This window comes from Salvelinus namaycush, chromosome 1 (genome assembly GCF_016432855.1).
Source record: "Salvelinus namaycush isolate Seneca chromosome 1, SaNama_1.0, whole genome shotgun sequence".
Classification (NCBI taxonomy): Eukaryota; Metazoa; Chordata; class Actinopteri; order Salmoniformes; family Salmonidae; genus Salvelinus; species Salvelinus namaycush.
In genome coordinates this window covers 30,204,964-30,230,614 of record NC_052307.1, presented here as the reverse complement: position 1 = coordinate 30,230,614, position 25,651 = coordinate 30,204,964, and the positions used below count along the sequence as shown (strand labels likewise).

Genomic DNA, 25,651 nt, shown 5'->3' with positions numbered 1-25,651 from the left:
ACAGCTGGTTAGAAACACTCAATGTAGTTAAATATAGTGAGTTTAAACTAAACAGCAACTATTTTCTTTGATATTAAAATGCAGGTCTCAGAAAAAGTATATATATATATATATGTATTTGAAGATATGCAAGTTATTTGCAAACAAAAAATATATTTTTATTTGATGGCTGCCAAATATTTGATAAACAACCAAAAACTACAACAGTTAGTTGAATTAGTCTAAATATATGATATTAAGCTGATGGTTTGAAAGGCTCTTAATATAGCCTAGAGTTAAATACATGAGGGATTTGGAATTACCTCAATATTAGAGTAGATCACTTTTGCAGCTTCAAAATATATTTTTCATAATGGATGAGACATAAGATAATACAGTAATACATGACACCAAGTTCTTATATGTGTAGTAACTTTCATTATTACAATAGCAACATTGTAACATAGGGCTTTGGAAATTGCTTTATAAAATCAATAATAATGGAGTTATTATATAAGTGGAATAAGGAACAGTCACTATTCCTCCTGTACAGTAGTTACAAACTCACTCATTGGTAATTACATTTTAATTGCATAGCAAAGTATTATATTAACAACATGCTGATAAAATGTTGCTCCAAAAGTATTTTCAGTTTTATTACACAGGCAAAATAACAGCTTACTGTTAAGTGTTACTGAGAATGCTAACAGTAACAAAAGGGCTATTAAGTGTTGAAAGGAAACTAAATACCCAAAATTGAATAAACTACAGTAAAGGTAGGTGGAAAATAATTTTAATTTGTAATCTGATTAAACTATCCCTTTAAAGATGATATAGTGCAGGCTATCCAACCCTGTTACTGGACAGCTACCCTCCTGTAGGTTCTCGCTTCATCCCCAGTTGTAACAACCTGATTCAGTTTATCAACCAGCTAATTATTAGAACCAGGTGCACTGATTAGGGTTGGAGTGAAAACCTCCAGGATGGTAGCTCTCCAGGAACAGGGTTGGAGAGCCCTGGTACAGTGTACATTTGAAACAACAACACTTACCCTCAGATGGACAAAGGTGTTCAAAGTTGTTTTTGCCAAGCGTCCAACTTGTTGTTTGCAAATGGCTTTGAATTACTAGTATTTTCAGGTATCATAAAATGAATTGCAGCTTCCAACCTTTTCAGTGGCATGTTGAAAGAGTCATACAGTAGTTATTTACTTATTTATACTTATCTGTACAAAATATAATTGGTTAATTGGTTTGACTTGATTATGTATACCTGGGGCAATGGACTTTCAGGAGAATGGACATTTACAAAATGTTCAGACAGAAATGTATTTTGTAGATGAAATATGACTGTCAGGTAGATTGGAATAGTGTAGGAGATTGTGTGCTCTATTCATTCTATTTCTATCTTCAACATGTTGTTCCTGATACAGCCCTGCCATTAGTTGAAGGCAGCCAATCCAATAGCTAATCCAATAGTAGTGTCACGTTCCTGACCGGTTTTCTGTTGTTTTGTATGTGTTTAGTTGGTCAGGGCGTGAGTTGGGGTGGGTAGTCTATGTTATGTGTTTTCTATGTTGGGTTAATGGTTTGCCTGGTATGGTTCTCAATTAGAGGTCAGGTTTTTGACGTTTCCTCTGATTGAGAGCCATATTAAGGTAGGTTGTTCTCACTGTTTGTTTGTGGGTGATTGTTCCTGTGTCAGTGTATACCACATGGGACTGTTTCGTTTGTTCGTTCGTTTTAGGTAGTCTGTTCCTGTTCGTGCGTTCTTCGTCATTATGTAAGTTCGTTTGTTTCAGGTCTGTTGCCTTCGTTTATTGTTTTGTAGTTTGTTCTAGTGTTTTGTCAGTGTTTCGTCTGTTAAATAAATTCAGTATGTATTCATCACCCGCTGCGCCTTGGTCCGTTCAATCACCACAAGACGAACGTTACAGAATCACCCACCAAACCCGGATCAAGCAGTGGGTCAAGGAGGAATGGACATGGGAGGAAATCCTAGACGGAGAAGGACCCTGGGCAGAGCCAGAGGAGTGTCGCCGCCCCAAAGCGGAGCTGGAGGCATCTAAAGCGGAGAGGCGGCATTATGAGGCGCTAGCAAGGCAGAGCGGCTGGAAGCCCGAGAGGCTCACCCAAAAATTTCTTGGGGGGGGGGCTAAAGGGTAGTGTGGCAAAGTCAGGTAGGAGACCTGCGCCAACTTCCCGGGCTTACCGTGGAGAGCGAGAGTACGGGCAGACACCGTGTTACGCAGTAGAGCGCATGGTGTCTCCTTTTATTGATGGCAATTTAAATGCACAGTGATACTGTGACGAGATCCTGTGTGTTGCGCTGCATGAGGCAAATGGTTGTCACACCAGATACTGACTGGCCCCAACCTTTTTTTTAAAGATACAGTATCTGTGACCAACAGATGCATATCTGTATTTCCAGTCATGTGAATTCCATAGATTAGGGCCTAATTAATACATTTATTTCAATTGACTGATTTCCTTATATGAAGTGTAACTCAATGAAGTGTAACTCAGTAAAATCTTTGAAGTAGTTTTAAGTTGCATTTATATTGTTGTTCAGTCTAGTTGTTTTCTCAAATCTGTATTCAAATAGTTTAAAAAAGTAGTCACATTCTGAGAGCTGTATTTTTTGGGATCTGTATTCAAATGGTTGTAGTCAACTTTATTTCCCCCGGGGAAAAAATGTACTTCCTACAAAGCATAGTTAAAATTATAGTTATGCCAGGTCTGCTGTCCACCATGTTTTGTGTTTTGGGCTCTGTGTGCGCCCAAGAAGCCTTCTTCTTAAAATGTTATGGCAAACTGGTTTTGTCGCCACCAACTGGACAGGGATGAAAAAAAATACAAAGGAAAGGTACATTGCATATGGGAAGTGAAAATTTACATAAAAGATGCACTCCAGGATCTTAAGAACTAGAAACATAAAATATAGTACAAATTGGATTCGTAACATATCATACGAATCAAAAATATGTGTCCTTTTTTTGCAGGACGTAACATTTCATACGAAATGGATTACATAGTACATCATTTGATGACGTAGTACACAAAAAACGGGGACCACTTTTGGCTCGTGAGCACCACTTTCAAAACCTCTGGCTGAAATGATACAAAAGTTTGAGAGTGCATCTTTAATCCACACAAAAACATATTTTTCCAAAAATAGATACATTCACACTCCTTCAGTCAAAATGAAAACTGAAATACCCTGCTCATGTTCTGGGGCCTGAGAGGGTGGGTACGCACGAGACCATACTCCACGTAGCGCCACAGATGTAAAATATTTTTATCCCAGAAAGAGTTCAGCTGCAGAAACAATGATGTCAATCTTTTTTGACTTATTTTCCACTTGTGCAGTTCTGTTTTTCACCATTGCTATAAATTACACAAAGTCTACTTTCTTCACTTAAAGATACGCAGGCTTCGGTGTATGTTGATGTGTATGGTATTCACTAATATCAGACCTTTTGATCTTTCTACCCTTTTTACTGCCTCCGCATAGGAGAAAGACTGAACTATCCTGATTTTGGCAACCTCCATCTCTTTTACCCTATTTGGGCATTCCAAGGATGTCACCTCATGTTCTCCACCACAGTTACAACACTTTATTCCTTTGCCACTCTCTTCTAGTGATTTCCCCACACGTCCCTTCCATCTTCAGATACTTTGTAAATGTCCAAACATTTTACATTGCTTCCATCTCTCTCACTACTGGCATATTGACATAAAGTGTAGTCAACCTTGCTCTAAGGGCAGAATGAATCTCATTGGATTAGGGCAGAACAAATTCGAATAGTTTCTTAAAAGTCAATTGGTGGAGTTTAACAGATGCACAACTTTTGAAAACATGGCGGAGGTTTGAACTGAAAATCTTGTAAATAAAATGTTGAGTTGTAACGCTTTGAAATCATTATTGTTCTACAGTAGTCAGACAAATGTTACTATCTCTAAGATACAACTGTTCTCCTGACTTGAAGCAAACATAATACCTTTTTAACTGCCCTCGGGGCAGCCATTTGAATGCACTGATTACATGTCTCCCCAGGAGCAGTAAAGAGGCTCCTGAGTGGTGCAGTGGTCTAAGACACTGCATCTCAGTGCAAGCGGTCTGAGGCAACGCGCACCTTTCAGGAACCACACCACCAGAGGAGAAGTACTTCATCAAGCTTCGTTTGATCACATGCTTTTTCAAATCGTGTGTTGCAAAATGCAAGATCCCACTGATTTTTCGTTCTTCGGTGAGGTTTAACAGTGTTTGGCATCCAATATGTTGCATTACCGCCCCCAACTGAACGATAGTATAGATCAATTACTCTTTATGATATAAAATGGAAAAGGGAAGTGGGAAAAATAAAAAAATAATATACTTATTATAATTACTGACCCTTTACTCACTAAAACCCATCACTTTATTCCACTACTTTAACTTTATCTGATCAAATCAAATTGTATGAAATGTACCTGCTATTTGTATTTACAGCTAAGCCCCCTCCTGCTCCCTATTTAAGAGGTGATGACCACTCCACTACACTACCATTGTCAACTCTCACATGACATGAACTGAAGCGACGCCTCATGTCCCCGCTCATCCACTGGCACATTGAGTGTTTCCTTTCCAAGCACTGTGAGTACCCCTATTAATTTTCTCTCATTACTGTATGTCAATCACATACACAAAAACATTCACATTATTACACATCAATGATTTTACTCCTTGCTTGGAGTAACTCATTCTTAGCTTTTTTTGTCTAACTGTGTAATGTGTTGTGTTATTCTTTTTTGTATTCCCAGTCAAATCCTGTTCTGCACTGGTCAAGCCTCTGAACACCTCATCTCATGCCTCATACCCTCATTCAATCACTGCTGTGATCCCTTTCCAACACTGTGTAAGTAGCCCTCTCATTCCCATTCCACATAATATTGTACTATAAATGTCTTTATTAAATGCTTTAGGTTAAAATAACTCATTTGACGATAATTTAAACACTTTTGTCGTCTCCATGCGTTCCGAGCCTATACTGTAGGTCTCCCATCCTTCTCAATTTTTCAAGTCACCAGCCTCCACTGTGAAGCTGTGGCTGGTAGGTTGGTGTCCATGCCATCATCAGGGCTCTGGGTGTTAGCACATTGTGCCCTGCAGAACAGCACAGCAGGCTAGGACCTTAACATAGCACTCTCACCTATCTCACCTAAATGAGGCACATGTTTGAAAATCCAACACTGCATTACCTTATAAGTCATCCTCTCATGTAAGCCTGGAAACCTGTGTATGTGTGTGTGTGTGTGTGTGTGAGTGGTTGAACTGGAGGTTAAGTAGTCATCTCTTGAGAACATTCTACCTTCATTTCCTCTTCCCCAAGAAGCATTTGTGGCTGTGTCTTCTACCAGTGGAATAAACGCTGAAGACTTTGATTTATGTAATGGGAAAATGCCATTTACATTGGAACCCACACACTGTCCTCTCATAATAATAGTTGGAGCAGTAGAAGTACAATGAGTGGGCACAATAATTTATTTGTTTTACTCTCACTGTATTACACTCCTGGGACTAGGTGCGGAGGTGTGTGTGTATCTCTACTTTGCGTCACACAGCAGACTTCTATATTAAATTACTTTTTCCACAACGGAAATGACCATTTAAAGCTAGACCTATCTTCATGTAACAGTTTAACTTTAGTCCGTCCCCTCGCCCTGACCCGGCGCGAACCAGGGACCCTCTGCACACATCAACAACAGTCACCCACGAAGCATCATTACCCATCGCTCCACAAAAGCCGCGGCCCTTGCAGAGCAAGGGGAACAACTACTTCAGGTCTCAGAGCGAGTGACGTAACCGATTGAAACGCTATTAGCGCGCACCACCGCTAACTAGCTAGCCATTTCACATCTGTTACACTCACCCCCCTTTCGACCTCCTCCTTTTCCGCAGCAACCAGTGATCCGGGTCAACAGCATCAATGTAACAGTTTAACTTTACGTCCGTCCCTCGCCCCGACCCGGGTGCGAACCAGGGACCCCCTGCACACATCAACAACAGTCACCCACGAAGCATCGTTACTCATCGCTCCACAAAAGCCGCGGCCCTTGTAGAGCAAGGGGAATCACTACTTCAAGGTCTCAGAGCAAGTGACGTCACCGATTTGAAAGGCTATTAGCGCGCATCACCGCTAACTAGCTAGCCATTTCACATCCGTTACATTCAGACCTAGCTTTTTCAATTTAGAATCCTCGTAGTTGCTCATCTGCAAAACATCCCTGTGTGAGTAATGGAATTATGCTTCCGGAGTGGTCAAGACAGTAGGTATATTTACAGTAGGTTTCATTTTATTTAACATTTGTTCATCTGTCATTTAACAATGTGTCTTTTTCCCTCCTGTGTTGAAGTGCATTATCTTACAAAAAAATACATTGAGGAATATAGAATAGACTGAGAATGTTGTGTGTGTGAAAAACCATGTGGGTGATGCTATTACTATAGAAAACCATCTATGGCCAGAACAGTTGCACAAGTACATACGTTACTGTACACTGGAGGGTGAGATCCTTGGAAGGGGGAATCTCACACTCCCACGCATACTATAAAATGCATTGCCAAATGTTCACAGGAGTAACTCATTTAGAAACTTGCTCACACACTAGCTGGCAAAAACAAGACAACTATGAGAGAAAGTGCAGCGGCAGATACTTGTGGAGTGGGCTAGCTTTGTAGTTATATAGTGTAAAAGCCTGTGACATTTAAAGGAACAGCTGCTGATGGAACACCTGGGTCTCCCTTGCATGATGAACAAGATTGCCAATTGACCTGAACCAAAGATCACTTTGCACAGTTTCCACCATTATCTAAGCCCGAGCCAATAAACAGAGTCAGACAGAGCGCAAAACATTTTCTGCCTCCTTTCAATAGCAATGAATCACACCCTCTTTGGCTAACTATTGGCCCACAACGACTATTCAAAGACTTTCTGCTGTACTGAGCACTGACCTATGGCAAAACATTTAATCAAGGTAGAATTGCTCTCAATGGTATTGCAGCCCCAATACAGGATAGAAATAGCCTATACTGGGTTCCCGAGTGGCGCAGCTGTCTAAGGCACTGCATTGCAATGCTAGAGGCATCACTACAGACCCTGGTTCATTCCCAGGCTGTATCACAACTGGCCTTGATCAGGAGTCCCATAGCACGGAGCACAATTGGCCAAGTGTCGTCCGGGTTAGGGGAGGGTTTGGCCGGGTGGGCTTTACTTGGCTCATCGCGCTCTAGCGACTCCTTGTGGCGGGCCGGGTGCCTGCAGGCTGACTTCGGTTGTTGGGTGAATGGTGTTTCCTCCGACACATTGGTGTGGCTGGCTTCCGGGTTAAGCGGGCGGGTGTTAACTTCTACTTCATCCCAATCCCGGATCCGGGAGCACCCCCATCAGTAAAAAAGCTGACTAGCATAGCCTAGCATAGCGTCACAAGTAAATACTAGCATCTAAATATCATTAAATCACAAGTCCAAGACACCAGATGAAAGATACACATCTTGTGAATCCAGCCATCATTTCTGATTTTTAAAATGTTTTACAGGGAAGACACAATATGTATTTCTATTAGCTAACCACCATAGCAAAAGACACAACTTTTTTTTCCCACCATTTTTTTCCTGCATAGGTAGCTATCACAATTTCGACCAAATAAAGATATAATTAGTCACTAACCAAGAAACAACTTCATCAGATGACAGTCTGATAAGATATTTATTGTATAGCATATGTTGTTAGAAAAATGTGCATATTTCAGGTATAAATCATAGTTTTACATTGCAGCCACCATCACAACTCTCACCAAAGCAACTAGAATAACTACAGAGACCAACGTGAATTACCTAAATACTCATCATAAAACATTTATGAAAAATACACAGCATACAGCAAATGAAAGACAAAGATCTTGTGAATCCAGCCAATATTTCTGCTTTTTTAAGTGTTTTACAGCGAAAACACAATATAGCATTATATTAGCTTACTACAATAGCCAACCACACAACAGCATTGATTCAAGCCAACAATAGCGATAACGAATAAACCAGCAAAAGATATTAATTTTTTCACTAACCTTCTCAAACTTCTTCAGATGACAGTCCTATAACATCATATTACACAATACATATAGAGTTTGTTCGAAAATGTGCATATTTAGCGGCACAAATCGTGGTTATACAATATGAATAGTAGCCAAAATGCAAACAAAATGTCGGGAGAAATCTTGGGAGAGGCACCTAATCTAATCAGTAACTAATCATAAACTTGACTAAAAAATACAGGTTGGACAGCAAATGAAAGATACATTAGTTCTTAATGCAACCGCTGTGTTAGATTTTTAAAATTAACGTTACTACGACATACAGCGTGCGTTAAAGCGAGACCGCACCGAAATTAATGGCGGAATATTAGTTTGACATTTTTCAACAGAACAACGAATTAACATCATAAATAGTTCTTACTTTTTGATGAGCTTTCATCAGAATCTTGGGCAAGTTGTCCTTTGTCCAGAAGAATCGTTGCTCGGTTGTAGATTGTCGCCTTCAACTTTGGAATTAGCAGTAAACATTAGCCATGTGGTGAAGACGTGCCCAACTCACTATAACGCAGCACAAATAAATATCCGAAAATCGCAATATACTGATATAAACTGATATAACTCGGTTTAAAATAACAACATTATGATGTCTTTAACACCTATATCGAATAAAATCAGAGCCGGATATATCTAACTCCTATAACGAGAGCTTTTCAGAATGCATTCCTGAGGTCTGTCTTGCGTCATGGCGAAAGTTGAAAAGAGTGGACCCCACGTTCCAAAACCCTTTATATGGCCTCAGATCTGCCTAGCAACTCAATTCCAATTCTCACTATTTGCTGACATCTAGGGGAAGGCGTATGCAGTGCATCTCGACCAATAGAAGACATGCAAATTAATAAACTGACCTTAGAACAGCCTGCCTGATTTCAGATTTTTCACTTCCTCACAGGAAGTTTGCTCCAACTCGAGTTCTGTTTTACTCACAGATATAATTCAAACGGTTTTAGAAACTAAAGAGTGTTTTCTATCCAATAGTAATAATTTGGGAACGAAATTTTTACAAAGTGAAAACAGCACCCCCTATTGAGAAAAGGTTTGGCGGATCATGTTTGGGAGGACGTATGACTTGACCTTTGCCTCCTGCAGCGATGAGACAAGATCGAAATTGGGGAGAAAAAAAGAGGGTAAAATAGACTGTTACTTGTAGTTTAGTCCTCGAAAAACTGATTTACTTCAGGAATACACTTACATTACTGCACAGTCCATGGGCATGTTCAAGCAGATCAAATCCGTGGGTAAATTGTGACTAACTGATCTACAAATATTAACGAGAATTTATTTATTATGCCTAGTGCTTTGTAAATCAGTCAGTCTTGACTCGCCTGCTAAGTCTGCTGCAATGTCGAACAAGCCCAGTGTCTACCAACCTTGCCTGATTGCTGTGGCATATCAATGTGGATGAGCAACCTAGGAGCTTCCAGCCGGGGGCAAAGGCAGACAGCACTCCCACCTGCACAGACACGGATTGCCAGTCATGCTAAATCAAACCCCTATTATGTTTATATACAAGGGCCAGGGTCAGATTTACTGTTCATTTGTGTGTGTGTGTGTACAGCTTCCACATGTACAGTGCTAGCACCTGTTCTTTTCCAAAGGTAGTAAGACCTACAGGAGTAGTAGAACAAAAGGTTAAATAAAGTGTATAAAATCTCAAAGTTGAAGACAGTTTCATGCTTCTAGCTTTGTTTTATGTATTTTATTCTCTTCCGAAAATAGCAGGTGCAAACTTTGCACTTGCAGGTACAAACAGTCTGGAAATCAGTCACCCCAGTATTTGTGCTTCAGCCCATCTTCCTCCCTGTGTCTGGCTGTTTCCTTTTCCCATCTCTCTGCCTGTATGTTATTCACATGAGAATCTACCCACCTACTGCAGCCTTCCACCCATCAGACTGTGTACTGCCTGTCAGTGTCCACCCTCCCTTCTGCCTCCTGTCTTTTTGTCTCCCATCTGGCCAACAGTAGCAAACCCCACTGCACTGACAGCCCACTCTCTACTGTTACTCACTCTATCTAGTGAAGTAGGTGCCCCATGTTGTCTGTCCTTGTTTATTAGATTGGAACAATCCTTTGGCAGAGTGCTCTAAGTACTGTATGCACGTAGCTGGGTGGCAGCGGTAAGTGTCTCTGAAGTGCAAATAGAAGTTCTAATGTGAAAATGTGGATGAAGCACAGCATGAAACTGGGAAACAGTGTGCATAGACATGTTGCTGCTCCCCACTGTGCAAACACAATGCTGCTAGATAATTAACCGGTTGGATTGAGATCTCCACTATTACGCAAGACAATTTCATCATGAAGTAGCAGTAATGTGTGATTTACTGGGGGTATCAGAGTTAATCAGTTGAAAAATGTAAGGAGAGCCGCACACTCTAGGAGCTCAGATGCAATAATTGAATAACCAACGTTTCGACAGACAAGCTGTCTTCATCAGGGTATAAGAGTTTATCAGTTAACTTGAGTTAAGTTTTTGTAATTTGAGTGCACCAATTTTTGGGGGAAAGCGTTCAAAATACACTGAAAACATCCAAAATACATCATCTATACAGCTAAGTAGGGAATAGGGAAACTGGGGGAACTGACAGAGCAATAACAGTACATTGCTATACTGACTAATAAAAACACACATTGCGTTGACAAAAATTCAGAATATCGGTCTTCAATTGTTTGGCAGCTGGTTTCATAGTTTGATTCAGGTCTAGCGTGGTTGAGGCAAAAATAATAGCTAAAGTTAGTGATCTAGCTAGCTAACATTAGCCAACTTTTAGCTAGCTCTAACTAATGGTACAATATCACATTTAATTCTGTTGAAACGGGGAAAAACAAAGGCTACAAAACTTTTCCATTTGCACAACAGCTGTTAGATACTGCTAGAGGCTAGCTAGAGCTGAACTGGCTGTGGTAGCTGCTAACTAGCTGCTACTAGCTAGTTCATTCTTCAGTTGAGAGGGGATGAAACATTAGCTAACGTAACACGTCAATTACACTAATAGCTCAGCACTGGGAATAAATACTTTTTTTCTGTCAAACAGCAATAACCTTGCCAACTAGATCAGTTAACTAAAGAGTAACCATTTTCAGCTCTGCTTGCTTTTACAACTCGGAGAAAAAGTGCAACACAGACAGCAGCTACCTCTGTTCATCTCTCCTGTGCTGGTCCTATACGCCAGCCTTTCAGAAGTTTTGCCTTCACACAGCCTGTCTGCACACTCTGTGGTGTCCGTGCAGGTCCAAATTCTGCTGGCTGAAACCGTAAACAGCCTACCCACTCTGAGGCGTCTGCATGGTCCTAAAGCACACTGTTGCAGCGTTGTGTATCACAGTGCAATGATAAAACTGGGGGGGACAAATATGCAATTTCAGAATGTAGGGGGGTCATGTCCCCTCCTGTCCCCAGTGAAAGTTGCGCCACTGATCATTACACAGATGTACCTTGGGCTGGGAACAATAAAAGGCCACTCTAAAATGTGCAGTTATGTCCCACAACACAAAGCCACAGATGTCTCAAGTTTTGAGGGAGCGTGAAATTGGCATGCTGACTGCAGGAATGTCCACCAGAGTGGTTGCCACAGAATTTAATGTTAATTTCTGTATCATAAGCCGCCTCCAACATTGTTTTAGAGAATTTGGCAGTACGTCCAACGAGCCGCAAACCATGTGTAACCAATGCCAGCTCAAGACCTCCACATTTGGCTTCTTCACCTGTGGGATCATTTCAGACCATGCACCCGGACAGCTGATAAAACTATGGGTTTGCACAACCAGAGAATGTCTGCACAAACTGTCAGAAACTGTCTCAAGAAAGCTCATCTGCGTGCTCATCGTCCTCACCAGGGTCTTGACCTGGCTGCAGTTCGGCGTCATAACTGACTTCAGTGGGCAAGTGCTCACCTTTGATGGCCACTGACACTCTGGATAAGTGTGCTCTTCACAGAAGAATCCCGATTTCCAATGTCCCGGGCGAATGGCAGACAGTGTAGCGTGTATGGCGTCGTGTGGTTTGAGCAGTTTGCTGATGTCAACGTTGTGAACAGAGTGCCCATGGTGGCGATGTGGTTTTGGTATGGACAACAAACACAATTGCATTTTATCTATGGCAATTTGAATGCACAGAGATACCGTGACGAGATCCTGTTGTGCCGTTCATCTGCCGCCATCACCTCATGTTTCAGCATGATAATGCACGGCCCCATGTCGCAAGGATCTGTACACAATTACTGGAAGCTGGAAATGTCCCAGTTCTTCTATGGCCTGCATACTCACCAAACAGGTCACCCATTGAGCAGGTTTGGGATGCTTTGGATCGACGTGTATGGCAGCGTGTTACAGTTCCCACCAATATCCAGCAACTTCGCACAGCCATTGAAGAGGAGAGGGACAGCATTTCACAGGCCACAATCAAAAGCCTGATCAACTATGTGAAGGAGATGTGTCGCGCTCCATGAGGCAACTAGGGGTCGGTCACACCAGATACTGACTGGTTTTCTGATCCATGCCCCTACCTTTTTTTTAAGGTATCTGTGACCAACAGATGCATACCTGTATTCCCAGTCATGTGAAATCCATAAACTAGGGCCTAATGAATTTATTTCCTTATATGAACTGTAACTCAGTAAAATCTTTGAAATTGTTGCATGTTGTGTTTATATTTTAGTTTTTTCTTTGTTTTAATATAGTTATAAAATCCAAAGTCCAATATAGTTATGTTGGAAAACTGACTAAATCCTGTGGCTATTGCAGAGGAAATGAGTGATGAAGTTTCTCTGTAAATAACCATTCTTCCCTTCCCACTGGGCACACACTGGTTGAATCAACATTGTTTCCACGTCATTTAAATGAAATTACATTGAACCCACGTGGAATAGATGTTGAATTGACGTCTGTGCCCAGTGGGTTGTATGTCCATCAAAGGACTCCCCTTAGAGTTGCATCAACCAGCTCTTCTCTCTGACCAGTGTCTATGGGGGGAAGGTGCGGGTCGTCCCATTGGATGGAAGCCACTGGGTGAACATGAAGGTCCTCATCAAAGACCTGCATTCAAGAGGTCAAAGCATCACAGTGATTTGTCCACCCACCAACTGGTACATTAAGAAAAAGTCCCCTCACTACTCAAGCATCACCATCCCTATCTCTGGTGGTGGACTTGACAAGGAGTTCTTTAGTTGGTTTGTGCCCAGACTACTGCAGATCCAAAGAGATGGTCAAGGCTTGTCGGCTCTAAACATAATACAAAACAAGAAACACTAATGGCACACAGACAATAAACTGAAACAGAAACAATGATGCCTGGGGAAGGAACCAAAGGGAGTGACATATACACTGCTCAAAAAAATAAAGGGAACACTTAAACAACACAATGTAACTCCAAGTCAATCACACTTCTGTGAAATCAAACTGTCCACTTAGGAAGCAACACTGATTGACAATAAATTTCACATGCTGTTGTGCAAATGGAATAGACAAAAGGTGGAAATTATAGGCAATTAGCAAGACACCCCCAAAAAAGGAGTGATTCTGCAGGTGGTGACCACAGACCACTTCTCAGTTCCTATGCTTCCTGGCTGATGTTTTGGTCACTTTTGAATGCTGGCGGTGCTCTCACTCTAGTGGTAGCATGAGACGGAGTCTACAACCCACACAAGTGGCTCAGGTAGTGCAGTTCATCCAGGATGGCACATCAATGCGAGCTGTGGCAAAAAGGTTTGCTGTGTCTGTCAGCGTAGTGTCCAGAGCATGGAGGCGCTACCAGGAGACAGGCCAGTACATCAGGAGACGTGGAGGAGGCCGTAGGAGGGCAACAACCCAGCAGCAGGACCGCTACCTCCGCCTTTGTGCAAGGAGGTGCACTGCCAGCGCCCTGCAAAATGACCTCCAGCAGGCCACAAATGTGCATGTGTCTGCTCAAACGGTCAGAAACAGACTCCATGAGGGTGGTATGAGGGCCCGACGTCCACAGGTGGGGGTTGTGCTTACAGCCCAACACCGTGCAGGACGTTTGGCATTTGCCAGAGAACACCAAGATTGGCAAATTCGCCACTGGCGCCCTGTGCTCTTCACAGATGAAAGCAGGTTCACACTGAGCACATGAGCACATGTGACAGATGTGACAGAGTCTGGAGACGCCGTGGAGAACGTTCTGCTGCCTGCAACATCCTCCAGCATGACCGGTTTGGCGATGGGTCAGTCATGGTGTGGGGTGGCATTTCTTTGTGGGGCCGCACAGCCCTCCATGTGCTCGCCAGAGGTAGCCTGACTGCCAATAGGTACCGAGATGAGATCCTCAGACCCCCTGTGAGACCATATGCTGACACATGCACATTTGTGGCCTGCTGGAGGTCATTTTGCAGGGCTCTGGCAGTGCACCTCCTTGCACAAAGGCGGAGGTAGCGGTCCTGCTGCTGGGTTGTTGCCCTCCTACGACCTCCTCCACGTCTCCTGATATACTGGCCTGTCTCCTGGTAGCGCCTCCATGCTCTGGACACTACGCTGACAGACACAGCAAACCTTTTTGCCACAGCTCGCATTGATGTGCCATCCTGGATGAACTGCACTACCTGAGCCACTTGTGTGGGTTGTAGACTCCGTCTCATGCTACCACTAGAGTGAGAGCACCGCCAGCATTCAAAAGTGACCAAAACATCAGCCAGGAAGCATAGGAACTGAGAAGTGGTCTGTGGTCACCACCTGCAGAATCACTCCTTTTTTGGGGGTGTCTTGCTAATTGCCTATAATTTCCACCTTTTGTCTATTCCATTTGCACAACAGCATGTGAAATGTATTGTCAATCAGTGTTGCTTCCTAAGTGGACAGTTTGATTTCACAGAAGTGTGATTGACTTGGAGTTACATTGTGTTGTTTAAGTGTTCCCTTTATTTTTTTGAGCAGTGTAGTATTTGTGAACTCATTCACAGCTGTTGTTTCAATTGAACCCATGGTAAAACAAATAATAGGCAGTACATATATGCCTACAGTAAGTTTTCACACTTTGGTTGATTTCAAATTTAATCTTAAAGTTAACAATTCACATCTCCATCTCAACCAATTATTGAAGTTTAAGAATTCTGTCATTCCTATTCTGGAATGACACTCAGTAATGGTTGCACAAAAACAAATTGTGACCTTAGAACTACAAGGTTCTATCTGAAAAAATATGATTCTGAGATAATTGGCTTTGAAGTTCTGAACCCTCGTTGGTTTGAATGGTGTCAGCTATTTATATCTTGTATTCTTTTTAACTTAACATCATGAATTGGAGTATTTGCAAACCACTCCCCCAAATATTCTAATACCCCTGCCTACATTATGTGGGATAGCCTGTGTTGGGCTGGTGTAGGCTAGCCCGTGTTGGGCTGATGTGGGCTTGTTGTGGGATAGCCTGTGTTGGGCTGGTGTAGGCTAGCCCGTGTTGGGCTGATGTGGGCTTGTTGTGGGATAGCCTGTGTTGGGCTGGTGTAGGCTAGCCCGTGTTGGGCTGATGTGGGCTTGTTGTGGGATAGCCTGTGTTGGGCTGGTGTAGGCTAGCTCGTGTTGGGCTGATGTGGGCTTGTTGTGGGATAGCCTGTGTTTGGCTGGTGTAGGCTAGCTCGTGTTGGGCTGATGTGGGCTTGTTGTGGGATAGCCTGTGTTTGGCTGGTGTAGGCTAGCCCGTGTTGGGCTGATGTGGGCTTGTTGTGGGATAGCCTGTGTTGGGCTGGTGTAGGCTAGCTCGTGTTGGGCTGATGTGGGCTTGTTGTGGGATAGCCTGTGTTTGGCTGGTGTAGGCTAGCCCGTGTCGGGCTAGTGTTGGCTTGCTGTGGGCTAGCCTGTGCTGGGCCAATCCGTGTTTGCGTGGTGTGGGCTTGGTGTGGGCCAGGCCCTGCAAACCCTGCCCACCAAATACCCACATGGGGCCAATGGGGTGATGTTTACTGGGAAGCTGCTTCATCATGATCACCATAATAAAAAAGAAAGTGATTGTTTTAATGGAAACAAAGAAATTGCTTCATCCTTATTATTAAATTATGAAAAATGCTGAAAGAGCAATGTGGTGTATGTCTGTGTTTGTCTGGAACGCCCTCTCTGACTGTATTATCTTTAAAGGGGCACCATGAGCTAGACAGATCAACAACAACACAGACATGTATATTATTTGAGTGGCAGTGGCAGTTGTACTCAATGTGAATTATGTATGACATTTCTGCCATGCTGCTAAATCGAACAATACAATCACCCAGTTTTGACCCACTATGCTGTTTACTTTCTGCATCTACATCAAATCGCTGAGTCTACCTTTAAATAAAGCATGGAGTAAAACTCTAGTCTGCCAGCCTTCACATGAGGATACATCTGTCTTCTTCCATTCTACTCTGAACTCTTCCCTTTCCATAACGTCCTGCCAATGATGGCAATTTGTATTCACCCAGCAATCCTCAAGACCTTGTCCTTGAGACATTCTCTGTGTTTAAAACAATATTGGAAAAAGCGTTGAGTAATGCAATACTTTTCTCTGTGTTCATAATGTTAGCCTAGTGTGGGCTTGATTCAGGATCTATTCAGTAAACATTGAGTAATGGCATTTTGAGGATGAAATCTCTGATGTCCTACCGATGCACTTAGAGAGTGTGGGGGCTGGTGGAGAGCCCTGACCATGTTGACTGACATTCACTGGCACTGAACAACAGGCTGGCACAGCAGCCACTTAGGCCTGTAGCTCTAATGGGAAAGTGTAGCAGATGACCGCTAATCGACACTAGCTTAGTATCTCACAGTGAGGTCACCTTCCCCAAGACCTAAAGTACTGCAAAACAAAGAGTAGGGTCCCCTAAGCTGGTCTTTGGACAGCCTTTGCATGTTCTCCCTGTAGGACGGCTCATAGAGAACAGTCTTCACCATCTCCAGGAAGACATCTCTGTTTACGGTGGCGATGTCCACTATCTTAGCCACTCCCTTAGCCCTCCTCCCGTTGAGGTTATCAGGCCGATCGAAGATAAACGGGAGGCCAACTATGGGGACACCTTGGTAGATGGCCTCCTGGACTCCGTTGGTGCTGCCGTGGCCAATGAAGCCCCGGGTCTTGGGGTGTCCCAGGAGGCCAGTAAGGTGCTGATGCCCTGGGAGGTGGGTCTCTTCCCAGTGTGCCTCCAGATGACCTTCTGAGGCAGTTGGGCAAAGGCAGCGGCGATTTCCTCAGGTAGCTGTCCTACCAAGGTCTCCAGGGACATGATGATGACCCCATGGTCCCCGGAGCTCTGGACAAAGTCCTCCATGTCCTGGGGAAGCGGCTTGGAGGGCTTGCACTGGAAGCTGCCCATGTAGGCCATGTTTGGAATGGTGGGACACGGAAACTCCAAGGTAAAGTAATTCTTCATGAGCCAAATGACTGCTGCCTGGTAAAAGCCATGTAGTGAATGTCAGGGCCGAATTGACGATGGACAAACGAAATGTAGCTAATGGTTTAGAACGTATTCGATTCGCCCCCCCCAATTAAAATAATAAAACAGGACATCCCAGTGGGCACACCATGTCATTTCAATGTGGAAATGTAGGTAATATTTGGTTGAGGTGTTGATCAATGAGATTTCAACCTTTATTCACCCACTCAAAAAGACAGCCAGAAGTTTGTTGAATTCTCAATGTGTTATCACTGGAACCATCTCAAAGGGCAACCAAATTCCAATGAAAACACATTGTCAGATTTTTGGTTTAGTTGTCATCTATATGTGTTATCACTGCCCTTTCAACCATTTAAAAGCACAACAAAGGCCTAGATCAGATCAAGTGTTAACCGGCGATAGCCGACACCTGCAAAGCTGGCGGGGTTAGAGCTGTCAAATCAGAGCGACTTCTCATTGTCACGAAGCCACACCGTCCCACTCGTATTAGAAGTTACTGGTTTGCAACCCAACTTAGGGCCATGATAGTATGGATGTCTGACGCTGTAGGTAGAAGATGGCTGGATATAGAAAAGTCAGAATGTTCTTCGGTCCCTCTATCTGTATTCCCTGAGGGAAAAATTAAGGGTTTTAAAACACTACGATTAGACACAAGTTTTAGAAACTAGACACACTTGAAACTTCAATATTTCCATCAATTACTTGAAAAGGGTACTCTAAAATAATTTGAAAAATTGAACTCTGAGTTTAATATACCAAGGTTAGACTTCTTCAGTTATCTACAAATACGAAGCTCTCTATCCAAACATCCAAACTGGATAAGGTTACAAGGCACCCCCTCGGCCATTGAACAATAATTAGCCAGAGTTCAGGAGAATGAATACACTGGCTTTATCAGCCAAGAACATTTACATTTGACTCATTTAGATACAAATTCATAATTTAGATGTTGGATTCACGTTTCCATCTCAACCAAAAGTTAAGTGTTCTGTTGTGTAATATAAAATGTTTTTGTAAATTCTACACTGCCAATGATGAAGTCTGTAAAAAGACTCAAATGCTTCCCACAATTGTGTCAAGTTGGCTGAATGTTCTTCGGGTGATGGACCATTCTTGATAGACACGGGAAACTGTTGAGCACGAAAAACCCGGCAGCGTTGTAGTTCTTGACACAAATAGGTGAGCCTGGCATCTACTACTATACCATGTTCAAATGCACTTAAATATTTTGTCTTGCCGATTCACCCTATGAATGGCACACATACACAATCCATGTCTCAATTGTCTCGAGACTTAAAAATCCTTCTTTAACCTATCTCCCCCCCTTCATACACTGATTGAAGTGGATTTAACAAGTGACATCAATAAGGAATCATAGTTCACCTGGTCAGTCTATGTCATGGATAGAGCAGGTGTTCATAATGTTTTGTATAGTCAGTGTAAATACAGTGCCTTCAGAAAGTATTCATACTCCTTCACTTATTCCACATTTTGTTGTGGTACAGCCTGAATTCAAAATGGATTAAATATATATTTTTCAAAGTGAAAACATGTTTTTGGAAATGTTAGCAAATGTATTGAAAATTAAACACAGAAATATCTCATTTTCATAAATATTCACACCCTGAGTCAATACATTGTAGAATCACATTTGGCAGTGATTACAGCTGTGAGTCTCACTGGGTAAGTACCTAAGAGATATGCACACCTGGACTGTACAATATTTGCACGTTAATATCCTTCAAGCGCTGTCAAGTTTTTGATCAACTTGACAGCCATTTTCAAGTCTTGTTTAAGCCTATTTTAGGTAAAACTGCAACAAGGCCACTCAGGAACGAATAATGTTATCTTGGTAAGCAACTCCGGTGTATATTTGGCCTTGTGTTTTAGGTTATTGTCCTGCTGACAGGTGAATTTGTCTCCCAGTGTCTGTTGGAAAGCAGACTGAACACCAGGTTTTCCTCTAGGCTTTTGCCTTTGCTTAGCTCTATTCCATTTCTTTTTATCCTAAAACACTTTCTAGTCCTTGTTGATGACAAGTGTACCCATAACATGATGCAGCCACCACCATGCTTGAAAATCTAGGTTACTCTTGTGGAGTAACTACTGTTGTTGATCCATCCTCAGTTTTCTCCCATCACAGCCATTGAACTCTGTAACTGTTTTAAGTCACAATTGGCTTCAAAGTGAAATCCCTGAGCGGTTTCCTTCCTCTCTGGCAACTGAGTTAGGATGGACTCCTGTATCATTGTAGTGACTGGCTGTATTGATACACCATCCAAAATGTAATTAATTACTTCACTATGCTCAAAGGGATATTTTTGTTGTTGTTGCCATCTACCAATATGTGCCCTTCTTTGCGAGGCATTGGAAAACCTCCCTGGTCTTTGTAGTTGAATTTGTGTTTGAAATTCAGTACTTGACTCAGGGACCTTACAGATAATTGTATGTGTGGGGTACAGAGATGAGGTAGTCATTCAAGAATCATGTTAAACACTATTATTGCTCACAGAGTGAGTCCATGCAACTTATTATGTGACTTGTTAAGCACATTTTTACACCTGAACTTACTTAGGCTTTCCATAACAAAGGGGTTGAAAACGTATTGACTCAAGACATTTCATCTTTTCATTTTTTATTCATCTGTAAAAATGTTGAAAAACATAATTCCACTTTGACATTATGGGGCGTTGTGACAGAAAATTTCAATTGAATCTGTTTTAAATTCAGGCTGTAACACAAAAAAATAGAAAAGGGGTGTGAATACCTTCTATATCATAGCAACAGCTGATCCAAAAGGGTGGGCTTATTTCAAGCAAAGTGAAGGCTGCCCTTGGGGCCACCTACCTTGGGGCCAACGTGTCACCACTGAGCAAAGGCGCATCATCCCAATGTGGGAAGCCTGCATGGGTCTAATGTTTTTACCTGTATTGGGCCCACATTATGCCAATGTGGGCATGTTTGCTGGGTTGCCTCCTGATGGGATCCTTCACAGGGAGAGAGGGGACACCGCTGTCTTCCCATTAGTATTGCATCACTCTCCCAGAACCTCAGACAGTCTTTAATGAAGAAGACTAAGCTTCTGTGCCAGACAGAAAGAGGGAGGGGAGAGAGATTAAGGAATGAGGAGAAAGAGGGTGAGAGAGGGAGAGAGAGAGAGAGGGATAGAGAGAGGGATGGAGAGAGAAAGCGAAAGAGAGAAGGGGGGAGAGAAAGAAAGAGAAAGAAAGAATTTTAATTTAACCGATTATAAGCCTGTTCAACAGGAACAGTCTGCTGACAGATGCAAATCATTTTTCATTTTCATCAGAGCACCTCTGTTGGCGGGGTGTCAATCTATCACAGGACAGGTGGGATTAAGCATGACGTGCCGTTAGCACCCTGTAAGCATGACAAAGCATCTGAGTAGACGTGCAGTGAAGGAACGCTATATTTTAGCTCAGTGATACGGCATCTTGATGACCATCAGATATTGCTTTAAAGACAAGACCCCTTTGCTGCTATCATTAATCATAATGTCTTAGTAGACACATTTGAAATCACACATATGGACAAACATCCTGAGTGGCGCAGTGGTCTAAGGCACTGCATCTCAGTGCTAGAGGCGTCACTAAAGACCCTGGTTCGATTCTAGGCTGTATCACAACCGGCTGTGACTGGGAGTCCCATAGGGCGGCACATCATTGGCCCAGCGCCGTCTGGGTTTGGCCGGGGTAGGCCGTCATTGTAAATAAGAGTTAAATAAACCATCTATTTAACTGGCACATTTTGTTCTGTAATAATAAAAGTATGTGCAGTACAAACGTAGTTTCTCTTAAATCCAATGGAGATACTGTATCTACATTAGTTTAGCAGTTGGTCTGAAAATACATTGAGTTCAGGTATAGATAGAGTAGGCCTATTGCATTTACGGAAGATTCAACCAAAAGATTAGCTCTCCTTTTAACTGTGTGGACCACCATTGCCATACTAACTACACGGTACCTGATTGTTCATCGCAGTCACCCTTGACAAGCAAAAGCAATTTCCCCACCAGGTGTTTTTAAAGACCAGGAGATTATATTGTCATTATCATCACAGTAATTCTCAAAATCACACTTGATTTACCCAATCAGCCTGTTTCTCTGCAGGGCATAGGTCTCATCTGTCTTGCTGGGAGAGGAGCTGGATAGGAGGCAGTTACGTAAGCATAGCTCTCAGGAACACACAGCCAGGTGTATGTTCAGTAAGACTCAGAGACACCTGTGAGACACGATAAGGGTCCTTCTCATTCTGGGATTTCCATCCCTGGGGCCTCTGCTATGAATGAATTTCCAACTGTTAGTCTGTCTCTTTCCATTATCACACACAGCGGCTGTCTGCTGGGGAGGCTCCGTTTTGTGAGCAGGTATCAGATTTAAATGTAGAAAAAAATGAAAATGATTAATTACTTTTTAACTCCTCTGCTCCTTTCAAACTCACTTTGGGGAGATGAAATTCTAACCGAGTGAGAGGAGAGTGTGTTACGTGAGCAGCTTCTGAATTGACGTCGGCAGAATATGTATGGATGTGGGTATGCAGACCCGTGAGCAACTGCGGCCCCTCATGATGAGTTCAGATTTTTTTGTGCCCCCCACCCGCATCAAAGTTGCCCATCCCTGCTGTAAATGATAATTATTAAAATGTAAAGTAATGATGAGCCGTGGCAGTTTTTGTTTCTGTCTTGATTGGCCCTTCTCCATTTTGCCATGAAAATCAAAAACAAAACAAAAATCAATTATTCATTTTCAGTAGTGTGATTTTTTTGTTTGATGGATGGATGATTGATCTAGTTTGTCAGTGTCTATTTTATGTCAAATGTACTGAAATTCTATTTTTGGAAAGCACAACAAATCAACCCTATTCCTTATATAGTGCACTACTTTCCACCAGAACTCTCTGGCCAAAAGATGTTCAATTTATAGGAAAAATATTGCAATTTGGGACATATCCGGAGACTCCACCCCTGTTTGCTTTTGATGATGGAACCAGCCTGAGGTGGTGATGGAGAGGAACCAATCCAATGCTGCCTGGTACATGCAACCCTACTCTTAGTAGATTTGATAAATCCCATCCATTGTGTTTCCATTGTGGCCCCTTTACCTCACAACTACAGGCCTCTTTAAGGAGGGTGAGTGGTTTGTTTGGAATTGGAAAAGGATATCCCGGAGGAATAGGCTTACGTTATGGTACATATTTCCCTTGGCTGAGTTTCCTTTCCGCCTTCATCCCTCCTTTAGCCTCTGCTACGGCACAGGAAGCCTTGCACAGAATTCTGTATCAGTGTCTGAGATCAGTGTTCTAATTCTATATCGGTGTTCTAATTCTATATCGGTGTTCGAAATTCTATATCAGTGTTCTAATTCTATATCAGTGTTCTAATTCTATATCAGTGTTCTAATTCTATATCGGTGTTCTAATTCTATATCGGTGTTCTAATTCTATATCAGTGTTCTAATTCTATATCGGTGTTCTAATTCTATATCAGTGTTCTAATTCTATATCAGTGTTCTAATTCTATATCAGTGTTCTAATTCTATATCGGTGTTCTAATTCTATATCAGTGTTCTAATTCTATATCAGTGTTCTAATTCTATATCAGTGTTCTACTTCAATGTCAGTTTTCTAGATCTATATCGTTTTAATATATTTTTTTCGTTATGAAAAACAGACCTCATATATACAGTTGAAATCGGAAGTTTACATACACCTTAGCCAAATACATTTAAACTCAGTTTTCACAATTCCTGACACTTATTCCTACAAAAAATTCCCTGTCTTAGGTCAGTTAGGATCACCACTTTATTTTAAGATTGTGAAATGTCAGAATAACAGTAGAGAGAATGATTTATTTCAGCTTTTATTTCTTTCATCACATTCCCAGTGGGTCAGAAGTTTACATACACTCAATTAGTATTTGGTAGCATTGCCTTTAAATTGTTGAACTTGGGTCAAACGTTTCGGGTAGCCTTCCACAAGCTTCCCACAATAAGTTAGGTGAATGTTAGCCCATTCCTCCTGACAGAGCTGGTGTAACTGAGTCAGGTTTGTAGGCCTCCTTGCTCGCACAACGTTTTTCAGTTCTGCCCACAAATGTTCTATGGGATTGAGGTCAGGGCTTTGTGATGGCCACTCCAATACCTTGACTTTGTTGTCCTTAAGCCATTTTGCCACAACTTTGGAAGAATGCTTGGTGTCATTGTCCATTTGGAAGACCCATTTGCGACCAAGCTTTAACTTCCTGACTGATGTCTTGAGATGTTGCTTCAATATATCCATATAATTTTCCTTCCACATGATGCCATCTATTTTGTGAAGTGTACCAGTCCCTCCTGCAGCAAAGCACAATAACAACATGATGCTGCCACCTCTGCACTTCATGGTTGGGATGGTGTTCTTTGGCTTGCAAGCCTCCCCCTTTTTTCATCCAAACATAACAATGGTCATTAAGTAGATGTCCTAACCGACTTGCCAAAACTATAGTTTGTTAACAAGAAATGTATGGAGTGGTTGAAAAACGACTTTTAATGACTCCAAACTAAGTGTTTGTAAACTTCCGACTTCAACTGTATGTTTGTGTATACCTGTGTCTGTGTGTATTTGTGAAACCTTGAGTGTACGTGTGTAAGGTACTCTCTCATGTCTCCTCTTTACCCCAGTAGTCATTCTGCAAGACACTTTCCCAAGTTTGCATGTCACGAGGAGAATACAGCCATTCCTAGCCTATTGTATAGGTCTGTCAGGCTAAATATAGGGCCTGTGTGACATCCTAAAAACAAGGAAGTTGTTGTGTCTGTTTGCATCCTCCTTGCTATTCTAATCAATGAATGGGGTTTTGAAACGTGAGAATGCTCATGACAAAATATTTTTTGGCAGAATGACATGGAAACCTTGACAGAGGAAGTCACAAGTCTGTTACTTCTAGAACTGTAATTAAAAATAAGGTTAAAGTCAATTATAGAATAGATCAATTATAGAATAGATATCTCATGGAAAGGGTAAGAATCAAACTAACAAAATCCACTATGATTTAAACATCAAAGCCAGACCCAGATCAGTTAACAAACGAAGATGAAGCCTCCATCATACTGTCAAAAAGCCTGCAATGTAGGAGGACCATAGTGAAAACAATGTATGTATTTGTATAATGGATTTAAGATCTTTTTTTTTGGTATGGGTTTTCAAACAATCAAATGAAATTATATCAAACCAGACTAGACCAGACCAAATGCCACTGGGATTAAATGTCACAGTATACTGGTTCACACCGTGCTGTCATAATGATGGACATACTCTAAAGCCCTAGGGATAACAATATTTCACTATATCATTCTAATGGAGAGCCTGGGATGTGTTCAGTCCAGGTCTCTCCCCTCTGATTCACAAGGCCCTCCCACCGTGACCTGGGTTGCAACTGACTTTCACAGCATTGTTCTGAACGTTCCGTCCTCCGCCATCTTGTTTCCTGTTCAGGACAGGAAGTCCTGCCGCAGCTGTTCCCACACACACACACACACACACACACACACACACACACACACACACACACACACACACACACACACACACACACACACACACACACACACACACACTCTCCTTGAGCTCAGGATGTCCCCCTCTGTTCTAGTTTTGACCCACAGGGGCGGTGAGATGCAGTCAGAAGCACGTCTGCTTACCTCTGCAGAAACACCATCCTGATACCATAAGGAAACATGATTGCTAAAGCATGACACCGTCTGCATGGAGAGTCCTGGAAGAAGAAAAACACCATGACAGGGATATACTAGAGTACCAAAATGCCTGTGGAATCAGCCTGGTCTCATAGACTAGACGTAACATAGTAAACTTAAATCCGGGACTCACAAATTCGTATGATATGTTACATTTGGTATGGTTACATAAGACAGATGGTTACTTAAGCAAAAAACGAAAGTAGGGTGGGTGGGTGGACATAAAACACGAACGTCTAGCAACCCGAAGGTTGAAAGTTTGAATCTCATCACGGACAACTTTAGCTAATTAGCAACTTTTCAACTACTTACTACTTTTTAGCTACTTTACAACTACTTAGCATGTTAGCTAACCCTTCCCCTAACCTTAAAACCCTTTAGCCTGACTCCTAAACTTAACCTTAACCCTAACCCCTAGCCT

The 25,651-nt window shown here is 42.2% G+C and overlaps 1 pseudogene; it reads right to left on the bottom strand.

The window, feature by feature from the left end:
• Window positions 1-16,841: 16,841 nt before the first annotated feature.
• LOC120051373 overlaps window positions 16,842-25,651 on the bottom strand; it is a 61,663-nt pseudogene continuing 52,853 nt past the window's right edge.